At 39.8% G+C, this 18,036-nt stretch overlaps 1 long non-coding RNA gene across 1 annotated transcript; it reads right to left on the bottom strand.

Annotated features, from left to right (window-relative positions):
• Positions 1 to 766: 766 nt before the first annotated feature.
• On the bottom strand, positions 767 to 16,108 carry LOC108447049. Its single transcript, XR_001862434.1, has 3 exons — positions 16,035 to 16,108; positions 11,511 to 11,607; positions 767 to 2,214 (listed from the first exon to the last, which is right to left on the bottom strand). It is a non-coding gene; the product is annotated as an uncharacterized LOC108447049 (long non-coding RNA).
• Between the last annotated feature and the right edge of the window lie 1,928 nt (positions 16,109 to 18,036).

Genomic DNA, 18,036 nt, shown 5'->3' with positions numbered 1-18,036 from the left:
TGCGTCACGGCGCGCTCGCCCTTCCGCGCGTGACGTCACAACGCGCTGCCCGTTGTACGCGTGACGTCACGGAGCGGGCCGCACCACGGAGGCCCGGCCCAGCGCTGCGGTCTGGCGCGGCCCGGCCCTGGAGAGGTTTGGTCGCAGCCATCATCCGTGAGAGCCACCGGGGAGCAGCGAATCCATCATGGGGCACGGGAGAACGGCTCATCCCCTGCGAGGGCCTGTAATCACTGAGTGGTTTGGCTTGGAAGGGAACTTTAAAGCCCCTCTAGTCCAACCCTCGTGCACCTTCCACTAGACCATTGTGACCACCCTGAATGTTTCTGGGATGGGATATTCACCACCTCTCTGGCCAACCTGCTCCAGTGTTTTATCACCATCATCACTGAAATTTCCTTGTATCTAATCTAAATCGACTCTCCTTTAGTTTAAAACCATTATCCTTTGTTCTGTTACAACAGGCCCTGCTAAAAAGTTTGGCCCCATCACAATCAGCTGTTCTGAAGTGTAGTAGGTGGTGAGCCATGACAATGTGACATGCAAGTGATTCTTTTCTGCACTTTCTACAATTCTCTACCTTCAGCTGACAATTTCAGTATTCTCTGGTACAGGTTGTGAAAGTCTGTGGCCTTTGATAGGAAGACCATTTTCCTTTATCTTTATCCTTTCTTTATCTGCTTAGGTATTTGTATATTTTGCCCAACAAAAATATGTTTACAATTGCATATTTCTAACAATGAAAACATGACTAGACAAAATCACAGTATTTGCTGAACCACCTGATTGGTTGTTTATTCATACAACAATTAAAAACTCTGAAATTGTACTTGAAAAAATAAGAGCTGCTGTATTTAAATTGAACACTGAGTACATACCAAGTTTCATATTCCAAATAGATGGTTTTGCATAAATGCAATACCTGAAAGGACCCTGAAGCACTGCACATTTCAAGTTGTCATTAAATGTGTGCCCGACCCTATTTGTGTAATATACAATAAAGACCATTGCTGTAATACAAGTCGACCTAATGGATCAGGTCAGGGATAAAAACCACGTGGCCTGATGAGTCTGCAGAGGGTATGAAAAGGATGTATGGAAGAAAATTAAAGGATCACTTATATAGCGATTACTGTAAAAAATACACATCTACAATTTCCAGGAAGCTCAAAATCCCCATGAAGTTCAGTACCAGCTCTCACTCTTATTCCAGGATGAGATGGATTTGACAACGCTGAGTTTGACTGAGGAGTTTCCTTTGCTGTCTGAGACTCCCTTTTTACAAGTCGCCAGTGTCTAATAAGCAGCTAGTCTTGGTTTCTGTTTTCTGTTGGAAAAAGTGACAGGTGACAGCTCCATGCGTACTCTGAAACTCAGTTGTTCTGAACACAGATCAAGCTCTGATTCTGTGTGCTTTTCAGTAAGTTCTTTATTTGCACCTTTTCCTACTGAAGTATGAGTGTGGGAACTTTATTGTCACCAGCTGCAATACTACCTGCTGATATGCTAGAGAGTTCACTTGGATTTTTAGTTTTTGTCTTCCCAGGCGTGTCCTGCCAATGGCTCCATACACATTTTCCTGGGCTGGCACCTCCCTTACTGCCCGCTGCTTGTGTCAGAGCAATTGTTCCTGTAAAATTGCCTTTGGATGAAGTGTTCTCTTCTTCTTCATGATGAATTATAATTAAAAAATTTAAATAATTCTTGTACTGTTCCACTGAGGTTTTTGTTCCAACTCACAATCTTGAAGTCTTACCAATGACTCACCCTAAATTGTTCTCTGAACCAAATCGTCACAAACTTTTGCAACAAACTTTTATCATTCCCCTCAGAGGTATGCACAGTCCAAAGGGAACAAGCTTGCCCTCCCAGCCTGTGCTAGGTTCACTGTTACACAGGCAGGTCTCCAGTGTATGTTTGCTTTGCACAGCACCCAGCTCCCTCCAACCAGCCCCCTGAGTTGAGGAACTAAAGAGGACCCACAGCATGGCAGTAATGAATGAAGTTCCACAACTACAGCACAGGGATGCAGGATAGGGATTAATAGAGGGAGTGATGGAGGCCATGACTTCACATGGTGAATCCATGACTGATTTTTATAACACTTTCTTCTTATAATGTCATTGTGAAAAACTGTAGCCTGTATCTTGGTCACTCGGTGGGGTGTGCAGTCTTCACTGTCTGTCTGTGTGGTTCATAATTAGCCATCTTCACCTAGAGTTAAAGGAAAGCTGTTTAGAGTATAGGAAACCAGACCCAGAAATAAAGCCAGCTTTATTTATTATTATTACTTGCAAGGATAATTCACTCTATTTCAGTCAATTTGCATGTGTGGGGAGATGCTCATTGCTCCAGTGCTTCAGGCTGAATACTTTTCTTAATTCCCTTTTACTCATGTAACCATAGCTATTTAAGCCCAATTAACAATGGTCTTTACAGCCCTTGGTTTCATGGGGGATAAGGTCCCCACCTCTGTTGGAAGATCTGAGGTGTGACCCTGCAGGTGGTTTGCTGCATTACCAGGATCACAGGCTCAGGGGAGCTCACCCTGCTCAGGGGTCCTCACTGTACCCCTCGGTGCCCATCACCCCTCTGCACACCTCCTGCAGCTCCTCCTCAGCCCAGAGCCTGCTCCAGCCTTGCTGCCAACGCTGAGAGTGAGGGATAACAATGTCTAGTTCTGGTGACTGATTCTAGCCTTCTAAAAACTATTTTAGTACTATGGGACTTGAGCATCTAGATGCTACTGCAGCTGGATAATAATAGAAACCAATGATACATGCGAGTGCTTGAATTATAGGAATTATTTCAGAACAGTAGGACAGAAATGGCCCTTTTCTCAGCCCCTCCAGCTTATTGAAACTGGTTGTCTTTTCTGGCTTTTCTTAGTACACCATAACTGCTATTTACATCTAATTTATTATAAGCACATGTTGAGTAATAGACCATCAGGCTTTTGGAGCTTCTATTTTCAGTCACATTGTACCGCTGCTGAATAAGAAATGCAACTGCTGAAATTTGTTTTCAATGGTATGTTGATTAAAAGCTGCTTGAGTTTAAAATTTCCAACCATCTAAAATGAAAACCCTTCACATGCTTCATGTCCCTGGCCAGCCAGAGAGTTTATTTCCTACAGTGTATAAATAATGGATTTTGCTGTTTATATGTATCCATCATCAAACTACGTTAAATTCTCAATTGGCAGTGAGAATTGTCTTGCAGTGAAGCTAACTAGCTGGAACTAATTTTGAAATGGGTATAGTGCATAATTATGGTAACCTAGCGTACAGGGACTGATCTACCTGAATCAGTCATATCTGATGAAGAAAAACATGAATAAAAATTACATTGAAAACATAGCTGCCTGCTTATAAACTAAATCAATTTTTTTTAGGGATTTAAATTCCTTAGCAGAAAACAAGTGTCAAAGTCGAATATATTTCACACTAGGTTCTCCAGCCAACACTTTAAGCATAACCATTGGTAACAGTTTATGAATAATTTTGCCTCTGGAGAGGGGAAAAAGATGTCCATGGAAAAAGTTAAAACATTCAAACAAACTTCATGGTTTTAAAATTGACTTTGCCTTTAAATATTTTAGGTTTGTAGTACCCGGGAAATATGTAGTAGGAAAAAAAGAAAGTACCAATGTTGATTTCCATAATGGGGAAGTTCTTGGTAAAAAGGAGGTTGCCAACAGAAGGATTCAGCAAGGATGAACTTAGCAGTGAAGCACTGGAAGGAAATTGGTAAAAAGACATGGAAGGAGGTATGAAGGGGAAGATAATTTAAGGGGATTAAATTCAGAGAGATTTGCCAGTCGTGTTGGAATTTGAGGATATCTGAACTAGAGAGGGACTGGGGGAAGGGATGGCCTTTGAACACAGAGAAATTTATGGGCCTCTGAAAGCAGAGATAAAGATAAGTCCTTTCAGAGATAGCTGAAGATGAAAGATACACAATTAATCTAACTTTGGGAGATATATCTAGCTAAGGGAGCTGCAAGATTTAAAACTTCTGTTCTGCATGACATGTCTTATGGCGTTGTATCTCCCTGGGTAACACCCTGTGGCTGGATGAAGAAGGATTCACATTACCTTCCAGCTCCATGCCTTGCCAGGTTCATATTGTTTTTCCAGTGTTATTGGCCAGCCATGAGCTTTCTGACAAACCAGAGTAGTAAGGCTTTGCTATACCGTTATTTTTTCACCTTAAAAAAAGGAAGAAGCACTTGCATCTAATGTTTACCTTGAATGTAGCTCATCAAGAACCCAGTCACTGAAAGACTCTGTAGGTGACTGACTGCTGGTTTGTTATTTGCATGCAGTGGTAAGACAGGTGCTGAGACTTTTGCCGGCACTCAAGTAACAAAAGTACTTCTCTAACAGCAGCTATGGTTTATTTTAGTTTGATTAATGCCAGGGTAGCAAACAGCATGGGAAGAAACACAAATAAGAATGTAACATCTTTGCAAATATGCCCAAATCATCTTGGGGAAGGGGGAATTGTAGACTGCACACAGCTTGGCTAAACTAGAATGGGTCAGAGGTCAGAGTTCAAACTTTTGCAGTTGTGGGTACATAGGTTTCTTAAGGAATTTTTCAAGTCTGTGTTTAAAAGCCACAAGTAAAAGCTCCATTCCTCTCCTACTGAGGAAATTATTCCTCAGATTATAATAATTCATGATCAGTAAGTATTTCTTGATACTCAGTATATGTTTTTGCTTCTCAGTTGCCCCACTGGTTTTCTTCTTCAAATATAAGTAGGCTGTTATCATGTCCCCCATTAATCATTTCTTAGCCAAGCAATTTATATTTTTAACTCTTCTAATGTCTCCTCATAAATCAATCCTCTTAGTCTTTGGATCATGTTTGGTGCTCTACTCTGAACTCTCAAATTTGTCAATATCCAGAAACGTGTATAATATTCCAGATGGAGCTGTACCAGCAGCATGCAGGAAGTGGTATTTGTTCCTTTCTCAGTGATGTGAAGCTATTTACCCTGTCCAATATAGTATTGGCCTTTTCACGCCATATCCCATTACCAATTCACGTCATTTAGCATGAGCTGTCTCCCTACAGCTCTTTCATCATTATTGCATCTGAGATTTCTCCTTCCTGTTTTTCCTTCTCAGATGCTCTCCTAGGATGCACTATTTTCCAACTTGAATCTCCTTTAGTTATTTTGTTTCCATGGTTCTAGCTTTTGTAGGAAATTCTCTATTATTTTCTTTGTACACTATCTTGCTGTCTTTCGTACTCGTATCTCTGAGTTTCATCCAAGTGCTGTGTACTCTCTTTTCCAGATCATTAATAAAGAAGTCCAACAGACTGCTCCTAGCAGTCATCCACATGGCAGCCAGGAGACAGTTCCCACCACCTTGCTACATTGCAGCTTATTTCCTGTAATCTCATTACCTCAGCAATTTAAAACCCACATGGAAATGGCTGAGCCAATGTGAATTACTTTTTCAGCTAAGGTCCTGTGAGATACATCGGGCCCCTATTAAAGCTCATCTGCACTTGGATAGTCCCCTGCCCTTGCTCGAGGCCCTGCACCCAAGGCTCACTGAAGACGAGTGACCATTAGGAAGAGAAACTGGATTTACAGGAGAGTCTGTCTGCAGTACCCTTGCTGTTGTTTGAGGTGGTAATGTTAATATTTCTCTCTGCTCTATTTTTTCAGTCATTTGGCTCATGCACAGTGAACATAAAGGAGTTTAACCAATTCTTTTAAGTCCTGTAGAATGCATTTTGTCTAGGTTTTTTTATTTGTTCACATTTCCCTTATGTGTTTCCGTATATGTCCTTTATCAGTTGTTGCAGTTTCTTTCGCAGGATCCTCATGCCACTCTCTCTCAGTGCTCCCAGCATTTCTTCCTTTTTTTTCCCGCTGAGAAAATACTTGAAAAGGAACTTAATGTCAGAGCCATTTCTGAATCTTTCATTTACTCTTCTCATGTGTGAAAGAATCTGTTCTTACTAGCATTTCTTTTCTTCAAAGAATACTTATTAAAGCCTTTGAAAGAACCAAGGTCAATCTCCTTGAACTCTTTGCTTTACATGAAATTTTGCAATATGTCTTTTTCAACTGATTTGGAAGGGCTGAAGGTTTTGGGGAGGGGTGTCTTTTGGGTTTGGGATCGGGCTTAAGGTGTGTTTATATTTTACTTGCAATTCTTGATTGACCAAATAGTCAGAAGAGAATAATTTGTCTTTTTATTTAGCTCCACTGTTTCTGTGAGGAAAATGAAATCTTTGTTGTGAACAAACTTTTGCTCCATAACTTGATACCAGTCTTATTTTTTCTGTAGCTCTGGTGAATTGACACTGTTTGAAATTAGCATAACTGACCTGGATTTCTTATGCTAGACCCTGAAAGTGGATCAGAGTATATCTAGTTTTTCTTCATTTCATCATTTCCATGTATAATTACATTTAGTGATCTCCAGAATAAGATGAAATTGAATGATTTTGCACTCTTTAAATTACACAACTAAAAAAATCATTAGAAACATAGCCTTGGATGACAGTAACTTCTTCAAATAATTGATGAGAGAAGAAGTGGAACATGATAGCTATCAGAAACGAGTCTTAGCTCTCAACACAAAAAGGAAGTAAGAAACACAGTGAAAGACAAATTTATGTCTCATATTGCCTCTGTGACACTTCTTTCAGTTTGAAAGATTTTGGTAAGTGATAAGTAATCAGCATAAATGTCTTAAGGAACAGACAGGTATTACTTTCTCTCCTATTAAAGGTGGGAAAGCAAAGGGATGGCAGGCAAATTGACCATGTGGCATGAACAAGACCTATAGTGAGGTAAAAAAATCTCTTTCTTATTTCATTTACCAGCATTCTTTGCCACTTGGTGTGGTATGCTTAAAATAACAATAAGCACACAAAAGTACTAGGAAATAATGTTGCAGGAGATTTCTCCTGTTGTTAGGAGAAAGGCATGAGGCTGGTCTAATAATTCACATTTCTAATACTTAACATTCTGAGTTATATTCCTGGATAGAGAAATTTTTTTGAGATGCTGTCTGGTTCTATCAACATCTAAGTTTAAGTTATTAGGGGTATTCTTACAGTGACTAATTTGACTACAGGTAGGGCTCACTCTTTCAGAAGTTCCTTGGAATGTGCTGCAATGACTGCCTGTAGTCCTCTTGGATATGGTAGCAGTGCACTGTAGCCGGGTTAATTGACAGAACCATTTTTTCCCCCACTGCATATTGTCCTTTTTCCATACTGCTGGATGCAGCTAAAGTTCAATACTGTCTATGCAAAGTCTGCTATTGATTTCCATGTGCTATGAATCCATTGTACTTAGGCAGAATGGACTCAGAGCAGCATGTTTTTTCTGCATGTGTCATCTGATGTTCTGCTACAGCCTGGTGCCTTAAATGTGAATCTTATCAAAGAAATTGATAAAAATTGTGAAAAGTGCCACCCTTAGCAGGTCAGGTCTCTGGCTTTAATTTGATTCCTTTTAAACAGAGGAATGTCTAATTTTATATGGAATGCAGTAAATATCAATGTTGAGTTAGAATAGAATTTAACAAAGTATTCTTGGCTTACTCAGAGAGGAGAAGGAAAGAGATATCAATTAATAGTAGTTAAGAGCCTACATGTAATGAATGGCTAATTTCAGTCATGTTGTTAGAAAATAGGTGACTTCCTTATAAAACTGTATCATAGTTAGCACTCTTTCTGTTATTGAAAAGAAACAAAAGAATGGTCTGTAGCATGGCATGAAGCCTATGCTACATTTTACCTTTAATGGCGATCTCTTCAGATCCAAGTTTTAGGCAGACTCATGAGTTATATTGCAGCAAACTTCCATTTTTATTGCTTGTTATGAATGTGAGTTTTATGGAAAACAGGACTCTCAAGCCAACAGCTTTGTGCTCTTATAAAAATTTAAAGTTGTTTTTTTTTTAACCTAGGACTAGCAGAGTATTGTTTCCTCACTGTGTGCAAGCTTGAGAAATGAAAGCACCTGAAGAACAGCCTGCAGTTAGGTGACTAACTGCAAATGTGTGTGGTCTGAAGATGGAACAGGCAACATTTAGGCATTGGCTGTTTTTCTGGCTGCCTTCACTCAGAATAGGTGTTGTGGGGGGCTCCTCCACCTTTCCTCTGCACAGCTGCTCAGGAGATGCCATTGGTGTGTACACAGCCGGAAATGTTTAATGCCTCCCAGTTGTGGACTGCTTGAACCTCATGGCTGGTAGGTGCCAGCAGCAATATTTCAGCCTCCTTCTCTGCTGGGTCAGGGTTGGTGGTGGCTGTGGGCCCTGGGAGCAGCTGGGAGCAGAGCGAGGGGGTCCTGCCTGGCCCCAGCCCAGCAGCACAGCTCTCATGGAGGTGTGCCAAGCTGATTTTGTAGGTCTGCAGTGGCAGTCTTCATACAGTTGCATATGAGTTATCTGAATTTATTGTTAGAAAAACCCCTCTGTTACTTGAAACATGTTCTTCATGCTTTCTGATGTTTTTTCATCATACTGGAAAGGAATGTGGTTATATTAACATTTGATTATCTCTGGTGGTTTGCCTCTGCTGTTGCATTTCTGTAGCCGATGTTTTCCTTTTTTGGGCTGAAATGCTTTTCCCCTCGTTGTGCAGCCCCTGTCCCTTGCTGTGTGCACAGTAACCCCTGGCAACACCCGGGACCTTGGCACAAACACGATGGATGGGACTCCCCGTGCTCGAGCACACGTCTCCGGCGCCCACCAGGCTGGGGACACCACGCTGGGGGCTGTGTGGCCTGACACGCTCCCTCGTGAGCTGCCAGAAGCCCTTGTCCCTGGCTGGGCTTTGTTCCTTAGCAGCAATGCAGCGAATGAAGGTGCTGTGAACCTCTTTGTGGTTTACAGCATGTGAGGTTTGCAGACTCGTCCATCACTGGGCTTATTTTGTTTCAGCAGGTTTCGCTGACATCAGTAATGACACAATGAGGTCAGCACTGAATTCTTCTGCAAATCTGTCCTCTAAGGAATTTGTTTTTCCCCAGTAAACCTGTAAATAAATAAATCTGGAACTCTATAGTGATTTAGCTTCTTGAGACACTTCAGCTCAGCAGTGGTGTGTGAGTTTCAGAGAAGACCTGGTTTTGCCTGGTTGGGTGGCTGGGTTGGCAGAGGTCAGGTCATCTGTCCAAGGGCTTCACCAGGAGAAGGATGGATTTGGGTTGGACCCAGGCATGTCCTGGATCTGCCATTCCAATTCAGTGAGTAGCGTTATTTTGCTTTTCCCCTTACGCTTATGCATCCAGAATGCACTAAACAGCAACGCTGGTTTCAAATAATGCTTCTGATAGTGAAACAAGGAAAAATGTGGTGATCTTAAGACAACTTGAATTAACGGAAACCCCTGGGAGCGTCTGAACACAAAAGTTGACCCACTGAGTATTTTGCCATCTGCTTTCTTTTGGAAGAAATATTCCAGAGAAAGTTGGGAAAAAGTCATGAGTGCTTTTGAGCTAGAATTGTGATATTATTTCCTGAAGATTTATTGCCTTTTGATGGCAGTCTTTCAGCATAAACTCATGAGTAGTTATGTTGTGAAGGAATTAGGAACTTTTGTGGCTTGTCTTTAATTTACAAATCAGCAAGAGTATATCTCTCTGAGGTGACGTGATCTTGAGTAATTTACATTATATGACATGGCAACTTTCTCCTATGTGCAAATTGCCCTCCAGGAACGTGACAAAGTGGCAGTCACTCACATTTAGCTGCTGGCTTATAACACAAAATTTAGAGCCATCTCAAAAGTTTTTTGGATCCGTGAGTGGTCCATTACAAAAGAAGAGATCCAAAAACTGAATTTGAATCAAACTGGAGTGTCGTCTGTAATTTCAATTTGTTTGTTCATCTTGTCTTTCAGTACAACTTATATTTTGAAAGGCCTTTTTGTGTTCGGTATTTCTTTGTTTAGAAACACCCTTTTGCATATTTAAGTCCTTCCATATGTCTGTGCACATTTAATTTTTGTTACATTTTTTGTCTTATTTTATTTTCCTTCAGGATCTGAACAATATGTTAAATATGCATGTCTGTGCTGTTTCTCTCTACCCTTATTGCCTAATTAGGAGAATATTTTCCCATTTGTGCCCACTAATAGAAGATTTCTAAAAAATTCCACAGATCTAGACTTATTGTTAGGTTCTTTTTTGGAAGGAGTTATTCTCCTGATGAAAATACAACCATTGTATCAATTTAATATTCAGTCTAACTCCCTGAATCCTATGTTTATGGCAAAGGATCAAGTCAATAAGGCTTTATGACTTTGTCACAGTAGAGTCCTTTCCTCATTCAAGGAATAAATCCCAGGCCACACAGAAACCCATTATGTATTCTTGATATGTAAACCATACCAGAATAAAATTTAATAACAGTAATGAAACTAAATCAACGTGACAAATTTCAAATAATGCAGTGGAACATTTTTTTTATCATCCAGCTGTTAAGACTAACTGAAATGGCAGAATCATGATGTGCAGAGCCCTGCAGAAAAACGCTATGGATTTTGCTGCTGCTTCTGCAACAAGAAACAACCTTTATCAAGAAAACATCTGCTGAGTTCCTGTTGCAATCACTGGCAGCTGAAACCAGTGCACAGTAAATTACTTTCCCCATTCCATCAGCTCTGTTCTTTATTCCTCTGATACAGTGTGCAGTGCACCACCAGTAGTTGTTAGAATATCTGTGCTGCATATATGCTTGCTCCTATAAATAAAGAGGTAAACTACAACAGGCAAGAGTCCGCATACATAAGGTTTCTGTTTCCTACTCCTTGCACATGTTTAAAAGGGGATAAAAACTAGATTTAAGGGACATCAGTCTCATTTTAATTGCAAAGATAACCTGCCTCAGATTCTATGGCAAGGAAGATCGTCTGGATAGTAAAGAAATAAATATTTTCTGCCACATTTTTGATTGATTAAAATCAGCGCATAGTTTGGACCTGGCCTAGTTTTTGTTAAGTCCCTTGTCTACTGTTGGCAGATTTTTGAAAGCTGTAGATCTCCATTGGTGTATGCTACTGGAGAGTGAGCTAACAAAGGCTGTGTTAACTAACAAATCATGCTCCCAGAGCTGTGGAGGTTGCTGACATGATGGATGGTGCTGCAATGACAGGTAGGGCCCTGCTTAGCCCCCCTTCAGTGGCTCATGAGACTTTGGAAGGCCTTGTACATTGGTTGCATGTCAGGACTTCCTATAAAGTCAAGTCAATCCCAGTATGAAAGGCCCAAGGAGAAGAGCCAGTTAAACCACAGCTTTCCCTGTGCGGTCAGTTAGCTGCTTCACATCAGAGCTGGCTGCTGGTGCAGAGGGGTACTACACATGGCTGGGTTTGCTCCACCTGTGGAAACCATGGGAGTGTGAAGAAACCAGATCCTCTGAAAATAAAGCAGTCATGGTGTAGGTAGTGGTCTAATAAGTAAATAAATAAATATATAAGGGGGCTGTGGTGGGGACTCCATCCACATGTCCACCCTATGCTCACCACTCTGGCAGCTCTTGGTCCTCTGGAGAGGGCCTGGAGGTGGCAAGACCCTCCTGGGACTGGATGGCTTAGGCACATGGTGCTGGTGGATCTGCAGCTGTAGGAAGAGAACACATGGCTTACATGCTCTTAGAAGGGTGACAAAAGTCTGTTCCTTCTTTGAGGGGAAGTGAAAAAGGTGGACCTGCCTCAGGGAGAGTTCTGCATGTGGACCAGACTGTTCCCCTTGTGCATTGACCCTTCCTGTTTATGCATTACTTCCATTGGCATGACAGTTAAAAACAACTCAGATCCTGGTAGTGTTTTTAATATATATGTCCTGCAACTGTAAAGGGATATTCCCTACTTAAATGATTCAGTATTTTTTAATTACTGAATGTGCTTTCGCCTCTGTGGAGCCTTCATCTTGTTGTGCTTGCAGAGCTATTTATACTCTGTCTTGCCTTGGGACTCCTTTCAGAACAGTTGTTATTCAACCTTTCTGAAGAAAAGTCTTTAAGCTCTGGAAGCAGGCAATAAAAAACTAGAAGGCACACAACACAACAAATAATACTAGTTGCACCAAATGCTATTAATTATTTTTAAACGTCCTCCAGCTCAATTACAGAGGAAACTATTGGCCTCTTGGTTTAGAATAAAAGCAGGGAAGCTGCATGATGGGCTATTGTAACCCTTCCCCTGCACTCTGATGGGAATGGAGAACAGGCTTGTGTTCACTGCCCTCACTGTGTACATAAGGTCAATGTGTCAGAAAATAGTCTGTCGAGCTGCTACTTTCAAGAGCTTTCATGCCCTGATTATGAATTTTATTTTATTGTTAATTTTACTTTTAAGATTGACATTAATCTCATTGCATTATGCACATAACACTTTTTTTTTTTTTTAAATATATATAAAGGAAGAATTAAAATACTCCCGAACTGTCTACCCACTTCACAGAAATGTTAGGCAGTGGACCCAAATGTGACCCAAATGACAGGATGGGAATTGCTCTCTCTGGGATTTCACAAGGGGATAGGGAGTCACGTGTAGTCACAATGGTATGTTTTCTCATAAAACTACTGAGTCATTGCAACCAAAATAATTTCAAGGAAGGGTCATAGTTTCAAAATCTTTGGTTTAGAAAGTAGTGGGAAATTTTTTTAATTTTTGAAGGACTTGTGTCAACATTTTCTTAATAGAAAACAAAAATTGTTTGAAGTTACATTTTCCTTTGAAACTCAGGCTAACTCAATACAAGCTTAAGTGTTCAAAAAGGAAATATTAGTATCTTGAAATAAGGATATGTTTGATTCCCTGTCACATTTTATTTTCAATTTTGTGAATTTTGATATCTCGTATTTTTTTAACACAAGGAAGCCTTTCTTGACTTGTTCATAATTATACAGAATCTGAAACAAATTAATTTGGAATAAACATTCAAACTGTTATTAACCTGACTGAACTTTGAGTGAGGTCTCCTATGACTGACCACAAAGTAAGAGACATTTGTTATTCACGTTGTCTGCCTCTTTCCTGGGTTGGCTCTGAGATAGCCCATGTGTCATGCATGCATGTTACCCATCCCTGAATGACATTTTGGAAAAAATGAATTCTCAATGTATCCTTTTGGAGAGTTCTGAAGATCCTGGACTTGTTACATCATCTCTTGGTTTACCGAGGCTGAGAAGATGCTTTCCAGCTCACTTGCTTTCACTAGATAAGCATCTATTTTGGGAGATGAAACAGGCAGTAGCTGGTGCAATGTACATCAGGTAGTAGGTTGTCTAAGAAAAGCAGTCATTGGGTTTAAGTGTTTTGAAACACATATAAGTCTTTAAAAATATGTTTAAAATGAGAAAAAAATTGTACCTGTTGTGTGTCAGTGTTCTCACAGTCTAACCTAGCAATTTTTAAAATTCTACCTTCCTGCTTGCTGGTAACTGGTATTCACTCAAACGTGTATTGCAGTGCCAGTATAAAGCAAAATAAGCTGTGTGCAGGTACAGTGACCTCGCTGGTAACTGGTGTTCTGGCTGAAGTGTAACATGCTCTCGTGAGCTGGGCAGTATCAAATTTCACTGTATATTTCACAATCCTTTTTATAGCCCATCACTTTGCTTTTACTAATCTTATTTCAATTTCCATGCCATAAATCCACAGGAAGGTGGGGCTGTGTTTTCAGGAGGTAGTCCGGGAGCTTTCCCATGCAACAGGAACCACCAAACCTCTGACCCAGTCACAGCATACTTGTGGTGGGGGCTGTTTGTGACTGTGGTTTGTGACCAGGACAACACTCGCCCGAAGTCCCACGGACAGCTTAAACTGTAGGGTATTAAATTCCATTTTGGACAAGCCTCATTTAAATTTTGGTTTCCAAAGATGTAGGATGACAAAAGTGTGTCAGGCGCAAGAGGGCATGACATCCCTGCCTGATAGTCCATCACAAGAAGGACCATGCCCAGAAGTAAATGTACTCAAGCATTCCTCTAGCTATGAACTATGAGGCCAGAAAAGCCAGGCATTGATTCCTGGACTCATCTATCCCTGTTCTATAGAATGCCTAGGTTTGACTTTAAAATTAACTCATTGAATAACAAGAGGTGTTTTATAATTTGCAGTTAAAGTTGTGACAGCTAGAACTTTCATTTATTTACCTTTTACCTTACACTGAGGCCATGTGAATAATAAAGGTTAAGAAAATCCTCAGTATAGGAATTATTTGTATAGCTCATTCTATCAATTTCCCCACAAGTATAAGGTAAAAATCAGCCTCTTGTGACAGCTATGACTAAGAGGACTGATCTGTTGCAACGTCTGTGGTGCTTTGCAGGTATCATAGCAAACCAGAATAATTTAGCAGGCTCTAGTAATATTCAGCCTTTTCTTCAAAGACCTTCTCTAGAGAAAATCAGGATTTCTGACTACATGTTCTCATGTTTGAAAAATCCAGACTAATAGTTTTAAAATCCCCAAATGTTGTTATTTTTATAATATTCATTAAAGAATGGCTTAAGGTTTTTTGATAATTATACTGTTATTAATCTTTGAACTTTTATGTGGCTTTATTGTTCCCTAACCAACTGAGCTTATAATTCTATTGCTATATTTGTGGTTGGCCAGGCATGACACATTGTACCAGACTAACTTAATTTTTTTTTTCCATTCTGTTATTAACAGTCTAGTGGTTTTTTTTTGGTTTTTTTTTTAATAGCAGGAATCTATAAAATCTTGTAGTTGACTCTTAAAGTACAGAGGAGAATTGGTACATGGTGGTAAAGTTCCAGCCTCGTGCAAAAACAGGAATATGAAATAATGAAGGAAAACTAGTGTTCCTTACTGACAGCCTTCTAAAACAAGAAGTTAAGTAATTGTTAACATAAAGGAAAGTGAATAAATTTGTGGTTGGCATTTAAATACACTTGCCTAAGGAATGAATATATGGATTTAATGTAATTATATTAATTATAATGAATGTTTTTATTACTGCCATGATGACAGTACACATTGTGAAGTGGGCTGAAGTTCTCAAGAACTTTCTTTTGTGATTTTCACTTTAGAGAACACTGTAGCTAGTGTAGCAGTCAAATTTGCAGCAGTGACAATGCAGCAGGAAATTTTCAATTTCAGTGTAAATGCCTGTATCTCTGATAACCTGTTTTCAGGTGCTCATAAAATTGCAGGGCTCTGCAGTCACACGGAACCCCCTAGAGGCTGCTGAACAAATTATCACGGGTGGTGGTGGGTGCTTAAAAAATCAGTTGCTTCCAATTGTCGTAAGAATTTAACATCCTGTTTTTGTCTTTCTACGATGCAACTGCCATTTCCTTATTTTGTATGGCTATTTTTATTAGATTACAATTACTTTACATTATGATTGATTGAAGGCTAAAACTCAGCTATTCATTTGATGTTCATATCATAAAAAATATTTCTTTGAAGTTAGAATTCTTCTAAAAAAAATATTTCCCCTCAATTTTGAACAGTTTGCTAAATTAATGAACAGCCATTGTAGTAGAGAAGAGTGCTGTGTTCTATTTATGCACAATCTGTATTGCTTTGCATGAATTGAGCTCATGTTAGAAAGGGATGAAATCACTTGAAATTGTGTAAAAAAATTTTGCTTTGTTAGAAAGACATGCTTGCTTTAAAGACTACATAATGCATTGTATGCACACCTCATTTATTACTCCATGCTTTTCTGCTGCTGTAAAACTGCTGTCAGAACAGACCATGCTAGCAAAAAAATTCTCAGTTTCTTGGTAAAGCTAAATAAAATCAAATATAAAGTTTGTGATACATTAAATCACAAATATAAATATATTCTTTACAGCCGGCTGTTATGTCTAAATGTGCACATTTTAAAATGGAAACATTTATCCAACATGCTGATTAGCAATTTCAGTTCTGAAAAGCCTGATTACATTTAAGATGCAAAAGATTAAAATGACTAAACAGATAATGTTAATAGTTCATCTTCCTTGATGGGTTTATATGTTTAAAGTCACAAAAGTTACACCAGAACTTCTTGTGTAGTAAACTCACCAGAAATAGTGTGGTTGTAATGTCTCTCACTGCAGGTTGTAATCTCTTATGGCCACTGTTTGAAGGAAAGCTTCTGGCTGGGACTTCCGCCTTTGGCCCCGCCCACTCCGCCCTTGGCCCCGCCCCCCCCCCCCCCCCCCCCCATCTAGTTTAAACTACAAAACTATATAATAGATGGTTGTACTAAAACTGCCTGAAAAGAAGAACAAACAGTTATCTTAATTACTAGTAGAACTCTAACTCCTGTAGAAGTTCATATTTGCTCTTAGTAATTAATTTTTCAACTATTCTTCTGCTCTGTGAATATAATTAATTAAAAGAAAAAAAAAAGTCTGGGTCTACATTTTGTCTAATCCAATCCTGGTTACAGCTTAATTCTCCCATTTTGTTATCTATTTCTTATAGATTTGAACATGCAAATGCAGAGGTAAAAATATTGTTAGCCTTTTTTTATACATTGGCAATCAGTGGTTCAAAAGTTCATGCAATACCATATGTCCTAAGAATATTTATCTAAATCTAAAGTAATATGGAACTGTCAAATAGGATCCTACATGGTAACAAATGATGGAATGCAGGGGAACTCTTAGATTTAGCCTTTTTTTTTTTTGTCCAACAAGCTAATGCAATAAGACCAATAATAAAAGGTTGTGTAGTAGGCCAAAAGTCTGTGACAGATAAAAAAGAAATGTTGGAAACCGATGAAGCTTTTGCACAATTAGATTTTTTGAGGCAGTGCTGTAAGGATTGTCCAGGGCCTGTTCAGTTCTGATTGATGGTAAAATCATAACTACATCATATTAGCTGTAGAGTTCACTGACAGGTTACTGCAGATTAATATTGCTACTGCTGCTCACTTACCATCAAACTGGTGGAAATATGAATTGAGCTGCTCCTACAACAAACCCTGCATATTAAGAGGTAGGGTGTTTTACTGAACCATCTCCCTTCAGTTGTTAGGGAAGGGGATGCAAACAACATTTATCTCCCAGGTATCCAGATATATAGTAACATACTAGTTAGTTTTTCCAGGGGACTTTGATGATGCTGACCACTTAGCATCATGCACACTTAGTGTTGCTTTGAGGTTTAGTTTATGATTAAAATTACAGTTGCAAATGATAATGAATGGTATTTTTCAGTGATTGAAATACTTAATCTCAAGCAAAAAGCAATAGCATGTAGTAGCTACACGCTTTTTGTGGAAGATGAAGTAAGAGATATTTTTAGGGCCCAGGCTGAGGGAGATGCTGCACCCATTCAGTTCTGGCTGAAGACATGGGGCTGGGGTGAACTGGAAATCAGCCCAAGGTGCCTGGCTCTGGTTGTGACATGAAGCCCAGGACTATGATTCCCCAATTGCCATAGTAGAGGCAATATTCTGTGGATTTGAAGTCACGAAGAGCCTTCTGGTTTTTGTTTCTTTCTCTGTTGATATTGGGACTTTATTCTGCAGGATCTCCTCTCACCTGGCACCTCTGGCACACTCCAAATACCAACTGATATTTACTCTCTGCCCCACAGGCCTTGAGAGATGAACTCTTTCTCTTTGGAGGAAAACCCAACTCTGGCCATTTCCCCTGCATGCCCTGTAGGTATTTTCTTCCCTTTCCCATTGCCAGTGATTGTGATAAGTACTGTTTCTCACCATTTCTAAATGTGACAAAAGCATACTGACATCCCATGGTAGGCACCTCTCACCTGCTCCTATCCCAACTGCTCTACATATTTCATAAAAATCTGCCTAAACCCTTCTGTTTCTTTCCTCACAGGCCAACACTGCATCAGAATGCCTTTGGCTAGTGAAAAAGATGCATTTCCATAACAAACAAAAAGTTTAAAAAGTCCACTTAGTTGTGCAAAAGGGCAGCTAGAGGAAAGGTACTGCTGGTGGGTAGTTGAAGAGGAAGCAAGATCCCTACTGCTGAAGCTGGCAACCATGGAAAACATTGGCCACCAGTTGCCCAAAGCAGCGTTTACTTCTGCCTTCTGCTTTGAGCTT

Source organism: Corvus brachyrhynchos, unplaced genomic scaffold (genome assembly GCF_000691975.1).
Source record: "Corvus brachyrhynchos isolate BGI_N302 unplaced genomic scaffold, ASM69197v1 scaffold255, whole genome shotgun sequence".
NCBI classification, from domain to species: domain Eukaryota; kingdom Metazoa; phylum Chordata; class Aves; order Passeriformes; family Corvidae; genus Corvus; species Corvus brachyrhynchos.
This window is presented reverse-complemented; position numbering and strand designations above follow the sequence as displayed.